Source organism: the organism of the source record quoted next, unplaced genomic scaffold, assembly GCF_019419815.1.
Source record: "Pyrus x bretschneideri cultivar Hongxiangsu unplaced genomic scaffold, Pyrus_bretschneideri_v1 Contig78, whole genome shotgun sequence".
Lineage (NCBI taxonomy): Eukaryota > Viridiplantae > Streptophyta > Magnoliopsida > Rosales > Rosaceae > Pyrus > Pyrus x bretschneideri.
Genome location: NW_025999818.1, coordinates 773258 through 781704, shown reverse-complemented (window position 1 = coordinate 781704; position 8447 = coordinate 773258). Strand labels below are relative to the sequence as shown.

The 8447-nt window shown below is 34.0% G+C and overlaps 1 long non-coding RNA gene across 1 annotated transcript; it reads right to left on the bottom strand.

Moving 5' to 3' along the window:
- Nucleotides 1-1531: 1531 nt before the first annotated feature.
- Nucleotides 1532-4423, bottom strand: LOC125472949. Its single transcript, XR_007254906.1, has 2 exons — nucleotides 2999-4423; nucleotides 1532-1990 (listed from the first exon to the last, which is right to left on the bottom strand). It is a non-coding gene; the product is annotated as an uncharacterized LOC125472949 (long non-coding RNA).
- Between the last annotated feature and the right edge of the window lie 4024 nt (nucleotides 4424-8447).

The window sequence follows — 8447 nt, the reverse complement described above, 5'->3', positions numbered from 1 at the left end:
GACCATAAAGGGACTTTACTGGCTTGCAGACGTGAAGGAAACTTAGAATCAACAAAACCAGGAGGTTTCTTGATATAAACTTCCTTATGTAACTCTCCATGTAAAAAAGCGTTTTTCACATCAAGTTGTCTAAGTGACCACTTGTGTGTTGTAGCCAAAGCCAAAGTCAGTCTCACAGTAGTATGCCTAACTATTGGACTAAAGGTTTCGGTATAATCTAACCCATTATCTTGAGTAAAACCTTGGGCCACTAATCTAGCTTTATGTCTAGAAATAGTGCCATCAAGATGTCTTTTAAATTTGTACACCCACTTACAACCAATAATGTTGTTATCAAATGGAGAAGGTACTAAAGTCCATATACCTTGTGTTTGAAGTGCATCAAACTTTTCTTGCATAGCCTCCTACCACTGAGGTATTTTGAGAAGTTATTTTAAAGGTTGAAGGTTCTACAAAATCAGTGATATCTGCAATGAATGTAAAACATCTCGAGAATGAAGCATCTTCATGAGAGATAAGAGACTTGACTTGAGGAAAAACAACAATCAGTGAAGAATAATCTCTTATAGTTATTGCACCAATTCTAAGTCTTGTTTAAACACCCCTGAGGAAGGACAGGCAAATCTGTGATATTGGACACTGAAGGAAGTATTAGAGGTAGCATGTCTTTTAACTATTAAGAAGAATGGACAGACAACATTGTGGGAAGAATAGAAGAAGTAGCAACAGAGCTGGGAGATTGAAGATGAGAATCTTGTGTAAGTGCATGTATAGTTTGTGAATCAAAATAAGTATCAACTGCTGAAGAAGATTGCAAAGTATTGAAGCTAAACTATGGATGCATAGTCACCCTAAGATTGATTATGGGTGTGTGTTGCATCTTGTCTCATGAAAAAAAATTATTAAACTGAATGATAACAGGTCTTGACATGGTACTGGAAGATTGAACAAGCTCTTGAGTTAATGATCTAACATTTGATTGAATAAGAGCAAATGGAAAGCAACTCTCATCATGAATGACATGTCGGGAGACTAACAACTTTCTTGTCATAATATTATAGCACATAGCACCCTTGTAACCAAGAGAGTACCCTAAAAATACACATTGAGTAGATATGGGTTGAAGCTTATGAGTATTATATGGCCTAAGATAAGGATAAATGGAAGAACCAAAGATCTTTAAAGAAGATATCTCTGGTTGTTTATTAAATAGCTTTTGAAATGGAGACATCATATCAAAGACTCTACTAGGCATTCGATTGATTAGGAACACTGAATGTGGAATTGAATGGTACCAAAACCTACGTGGCACATGACCAGCAGTTAATAAGGTAATACCAGTCTCCATTACATGTCTATGCTTCCTTTCCATAAGACCATTATGTTGTGGAGTGTAAGGTGAAATGTAATATACCCTTAGTAGCTAGATAATCCTAAAAACCATTGCTCAGAAATTTTCCACCACCATCAGATTGTAACACTTTAATTTTAGTATGAATTGAGTCTCAACATAAGCAGAAAACTTCACAAATGCACCAAAAACCTCTGATTTATTCATTAATGGAAAGAGCCATACAAATCTGGTAGCTTCATCTACAAATGATACATAATATCTGAAATCTTCAATAAACACAACTGGTAAAGGACCGCAGACATCACTATGGACTTTATGAAATGGAATTTTTACCTTGTCTAGCTTATTTGTAAAAGGTAATTTGCTCATTTTCCCACTAAAACAATGAGAACAAACTTGTGCACGATCATTAGAACTAACAGAAATATCAGAATTCCTAAGCATTTTATCTAAAACCTCATTTGATGGATGCCCCAACTTGTGATGCCATAGTGAAGACTTCACAGCCTTGCCTAAAAATCCAGAAAAAGAACACAATCTTTGATTTCGCACCGTTGGAAACACATGCACAAGAATCCTAAACAACTTATTGTTGTTACTCTTTCTGTGGTAAAATATCTTCCTTGTTGCCTTGTCCTACACATAGAACTCAGTATCATCATAAATAAACCATCTATGATTGTCCTTACACAACTATTTCACTGATAGTAAATTCACTGTAAGCATAGGAACCTGTAAAACATTGTGATGACATAATGTATTAGAGGAACTAGGTAACAATGTAGTGCCAACATGTTTGACAATCAAACCTTCCCCATTGCCAATAACAATTCATTTGTTTCCTTTGTATGGAACTATTGAATTCAAGATAAACCATGTAATGTGAGGCTCTCGTGTTAACTATCCATAAACCATCATTAGTTGCAGGTTGGACAGTTAAAGCAGTTATAGGAGATTGCATGATATGTGCTTGATTATCAGAAAAATAAGAGAGGACTGGCCTTGATTCATAGAAGCTAGAAAACCAGGAGAACATTGTTGAAAATTGAAAATTACACCTTGATATCTAGAATTGTCAAACATTTGTAGAGAAGATTGAGAACCAGGATATTGGAACTGATAAGAATAGTCTTGAAAATCATAATTAGCACTCAGAGTAAGAGGATGAGGTGTTTCTTGGTAGGCATAATTTCCCCAGTGTCTACAGTCAATAGCTATGTATTCTCGTTTACTACAGATTTGACATTCCTGAGAAACTTGAGTATTGTCATTGTGATACAAACAGGTGACAGTAGTTTGACCCTTTCGTAAACACATATGGCATTCTAGAACCATATTTGGCCTATTTGTAGTGTTACTAGACCAAGAACCTATTTCTATTGAACTTAGACTTGTAACCACCATTTCCTTTTGCTCTATAGCCATTGCCACGAAAGTTATTACCAGAGTGATGGCCATAATTGCTACCAGATGATGGATAACCATTATTACGAAAATACATGTTCCCTTGATTACCAAATTGATTTCCAGATCCAAGAAAGCCATTAGCATTATTATTAGGAGGAAATTATTGAAAAGATTGAGAACCAGTTAAACTAGATGCTGAATTAGAAGCTTCATGCGCAACAAAATCATTAGAAACACCTGATGCATTAGAAACATGTTGAAAATTAGAAGCACCAATAGAAAATGTTGGAAGTGGTCCATTGACATACATAGCAGACATGCTATCAACTAAAGATTGCATTCGATCTTCCAAACTCTTTTCTGCCCCCAAAAGTTGTGCCCTGAATTCTTTAAGAGAAATAGGTGTATCTCTAGCCAATATCACAGTACGAATCATATAAAACTCAGCTAGAAGACCAGTTAAGGCTGCAAAAACCAAGTCATTATCTGTAATCTTTTCACCAGCAGCAAGCAATTTATCTTTAATGGTCTTTAATCGCAACAAATACTAATCAACATTATCACTCCCTTTCTATATAATATGCAATTCAGCCTTCAGCTAATTGACATTTGTATTAGAGACAGAAATATAACGATCTTGCAAGGCATTCCAAGATTCATGAGAAGTCATACAACCCACAACATACTCCATAGCATCATTGCTTAGAGTTGCAATAAGAAGACTCAAGAGAGCCATATCGGTCTTAACCCATGTTTTATATGCAGAGGTAACTTCAGTAGTAACCCCCAATGTAGGAGAAAGAACATACTTTGGTGGACACACAGGTTCACCAATAAAGTGATCAAACATATCATAACCATGAAGAATAGAACAAAATTGGAAATTCCAATTGATAAAATTGTCATCATTCAACTTGATAGTCAACATATCTAACGAATTCTCAAGTTTTATAGAGCTAGACATGATGCAAAACAAACAATTCACAGAAAGGAGAATTATAACCCAGAAAAGTACCCAGATACAAATCTTGTCAGAAAACATTCCAAATCACAAACACTAACAATGTTGATGAATCATTGGTTATCGACCTTGAGTCATCAATTTATATGAGATTCTCGGTATCAGCCTTCAAGAAATCCCCAATTCATATTCAGAAATCAATCAATATCACACATTATCTTGGCATTGGCCTTTATCATAGATGAATGCAAACCAAAAAAAAAAAAATGTATAGACGCTGACAAGAATTCAAGATCCGAAGAACAAACCCTAAAAGTGTAGAAACAAGAAATCCCCAATTCATATTCAGAAATCAATCAATATCACACATCATCTTGGCATTGGCCTTTATCATAGATGAATGCAAACCACAAAAAAAAATATGTATAGACGCTAACAAGAATTCAAGATCTGAAGAACAAACCCTAAAATTGTAGAAACAAGAATCTGAAAATCGAAGATGATAGATCAAGAAAACTTCACTGAATGGAGTAGCGGAAAACCCATCCAAGAATCAACGAGCAAGCATAGTTTGCTCTCGATACCATTTAACTATCTTATATGAATTGCATAAACTATGAATGTAAGGAAGATGAATATCGAGAACAATCTTGTATTAGAAGAAATGACTTTGTTGTATTTCATAGAGAGATAATATTTTGTTTATAACAAACTAACCGACTACAAATGAAAGAGGGAAAGAGTATTTATACAAATTATTCCAAATATTACTTAATTTAAAGTTATTGATGACATGGCATTTGCCTATGTGGCACATGATATATATATATATATGTCTAATACTTTAGGATGATTAGGACTCTTCTTTTCAGCTGCATACGACAAGATAACATACATAGCAGCTGCCTTATCCTTTTTGTAGACTTCAACTTCAACTAGGACTCCTGCAACATTCCTCGTCTTCCAAGCCTTATTTTCAAATCATCCCTCTTCTTGCAACATTCCTTGTCTTCCCAGCCTTATTTTAAAATCGTCCTTGATTTAGACCTCTATTGTCCAGATTAGTGCACATATTTCACACTTTAATGAGCTCTAAAACGTCTAGCTCCAATGTTAATGCATGCCGTACCCAGCCATCCAAGTCCAATTTGTGTTTTTGCTCTTTTAACTTTCAATTTTCAACTTTGCTTAGTCAGATCTACAAACAAAAAATAAAAATAAAACGCTACGGTTAATGGAATCCAACAAAGTAAATATAGAGAAATAAGATAACAAAGTTCCATAAGTATGCTCCAAAAAATATTGTACATATACATATGGCATCACTAAGTACACTAACAAAGTTTTTGATGTAACCTAACGGAATGGGTGGAAATAATGAGTGGTTTTATAGATGAATGACCAAATTGATGAGTTTTAAATATAAAAAACCAAACTAATGACTTGGAAAAATATAAGAGATCGTTTGTGATAAAGCCTTTTTGTTTTTAAAAGACAAAATATACAAGCAATACGTTTGATTTTGTTCTTGAATAAAGGATATTATCTACACTAAAGGGGTGAGGAGTGGGCTAAACCTCTCAATGGGTTAGCATTAACGTGGTTCAAATTCGCCTTGGGCAATAATCCAACCCAAGACTTCTCACTTACAAGTAAAGAAGAATACCACTACACCGTAATGTTAAGTGGTAGCAATACGTTTGATTTAGAATAAAGGGCAATCGAGATATTATTGCATGATAAATGATCTTTATGTAATATGGCAATTGGTTTAACAAAAGAGTACTTGGTTGAACAAATATATATATATTTATATTAAAGGCGGAGAAATAAATTAGTATAGAAAATTTTATTTACAAGATTCGAACTAAAGATTTCTCAATTAAAGGTGAAAAAAAATACCATTAAAACGTAGTACAAAGTGACTAATTGAAATTAGTGTATGATGTGATAAAAGATAGCACTCAAATTAAATCCTCTTTTTGACAATTGTAGTATAGATATAAGTAGGGATCGTTCTAGGCCGGGGATTAGGAGGGATTGCTAATCTAATGAAAATTGACTCAAAGATGTAAAAATATGCTTTAAAACACTTTAAGCAACTCAAAAGACTCTTAACTAACTTGTATAACTCAAAACAACCAAAAAGACTCAATTTAGACTCTAGGACTCAATTTGGACGAAACTACAATTAGTTTTGACTCTAAAGACTCAAAAAGACTCTTTTGGACAGATTTGGAACAAGTAAGAAAAGGGGATTTGATTTTGGATGAATTTAAAAGAAAACAAGTAACTTAAAACTTTCAAACAGATTTTGGACGAATTTAAGAAAAACCAATGGATGATGGAATAGCGAAGGGATACTGCTCCACACATGATACATTCAAACATAAATTGATTTCCAGTTGCTTTTCTGATAAACCATGAACCTCAACACCCCAGATTAACCGTTACATCACTAATTAACCCTCAGATTTCCCTTAAGTTAGTGGATTGGATGACATCATATGACAACCCAAAACATTCTTCAAAAGTCCCCTACATGACATCATAATAGAGATACAATCAAAGATCATTACGTTCAATGGAAATCATAAGTATTGACAAAGCACTCGTAACTATGACATCATGATACTCATGCTAGGAATTTACTTAACATGATTGTGAAAACAACCTTAACTACTTGTGAATATAAGTTTGTGACGATTATGTGAAACACCCTTATATTCTAGCACCAAATTCAAGCATGCAAATTAAGTAGGCCTCCCTAATCAACATACAAGAATAAGTTATCCATCAAACGGTTAAGTAAATTGCATTCACAATTTATGAAATCACAACTGGAATTTATCAACTCATATTATAAACGTAATCATGGTTTCAAAGGCTTGATTAAATGGTGCGGCATAGGGCTGTTTATATAGGCTAATTAGGCACACTTAGTGAAGGAGAAGGATTGCACAATCCCATTGAAAAAGGGTTAATTCAAGGCAGAAACCAAAGGGGGAATGGACTAGGTAATGCACGGCTAGGATTTAGGGAATTCTAGAAGGTTAGCTGCAGCATCTTTGTAGGGATGAGATAAGGTTTCTAGAAGGAATGGTTTAGGGCAGATTCCTAAACCTAAAGGGCCAAGGACATATGGTATAAGTGTAGAAGGAGGATTGCAATTCCTAAACCTATATGGAATGGTGTTTATGCGGCAAGACAAATGGATAAGCTTCTAGAAATTGTTCTAAGTGTTTAAATATGCACCTAATCCCTTCTAATTAGCTAGATTTAAGGCACAACCTAATTTGGATAGGATAAGATAGGGTAATGTTAGAGTTAGGAAAGGATAAGGTTTGTTAGGATAGGATAAGATAAAGTTGGATAAGGTTCCTTGTTTCTTGCTTCTTCCTTATCTTCCTTGCATTTTGACTTCTTCCACCAGATTTGTAGCCTTTCCTAGCCCTTCTTGACTTCAATTTCGTCCATCCTCTTTACTCCATGGTTAAGCTATCCAATCCATGCCCAAAAATGCTCCATTTAGCTCCAAAATGCCCTTTCTTGCTCATTTTGCCATTAGGACCTAAAAACATACGAAAATAACTTAAAAGACTGAAATAAATAGTAATTAACTCCCTAAATGCAAGGAAACAACATAACTAAGTAGCATAAATATGCTTCTATCAGTGTAGTACTAAGAAGAATTCAATTAAAAGTCAATATTATTTTTTTTCCTTAAAAAAAAAGTCAATATTAGTTTTTGAGCGATTATTCGCTCAACCTTTCTACTAATAATATTTAGTACTGACACTCTCGTACAGTCAATCATTCAACCTATTTGGCCAATTTCAATAGCGATTCCACTTTCAGGACACTGATTAATAATAGACTCCAAGTTCTTTGGTTCTGGACGCCAACCGTGATCACTCAGATGAAACATTTGATATAAATACTGGATATATGTTTTCCCTGCTTATGGAAATTATGTAAATTATGTGAATTGTACAACAACCGTATTCCCTTTCGGAAGCCTTACAGGTAAGAATTTTATACTCAAAGGTGTCGAATAAAGAGAATAAAATGTTAATTTTTTAGGATAGGATTTCTACTATACATGGAAAGTTAACTGAATAGCCAGAGGACCAAAACGACAAACTAATACTCACCCCTCTATTTATACTGATAAGAGTTTCTGTATGTAGTTTCAATCTCAACACACAAAAAATTTCCAGAGAGGAGGAAGAAGGGTGGAATGCGGTAAGGGACTTCAAAAGATTTTGTTTAATGCTTTTAATTTTATTAGAAATTTTCTGTCTCACTGTAAGCTAGTCTTTTAGAATGCTTTGTGTTGATAAACTTTTACCTTTTAAATCCGTCAATACTTGTCTCAGATTGTTATATGTGAATATAACTTACGATTTTTTTTTTTTTTTTTTGGGTGTACACATAACTTATGATTTGTAATTTGGAAACACCATATGTTACATATGTGTGCATATTCATGAATATTGTAATGATCTTTGCTTTCTCCTTTTTGGTCTTAAATTTGCAATATTTATACGATATGTTGATTCTTGATGTGCGAATCTTTGATTACTTTTAGTGGAAAAAATTGTGTACAAGTAGTTAATTAGAAATTACCCTATTAGTGTTGAGGAGAGTAGTGAGAGAGTAATTTGGTGAGCTACTAATCAAAGTTTGGGATAGATTTTCAAAGCTTGGGATTAAAAATGAGTT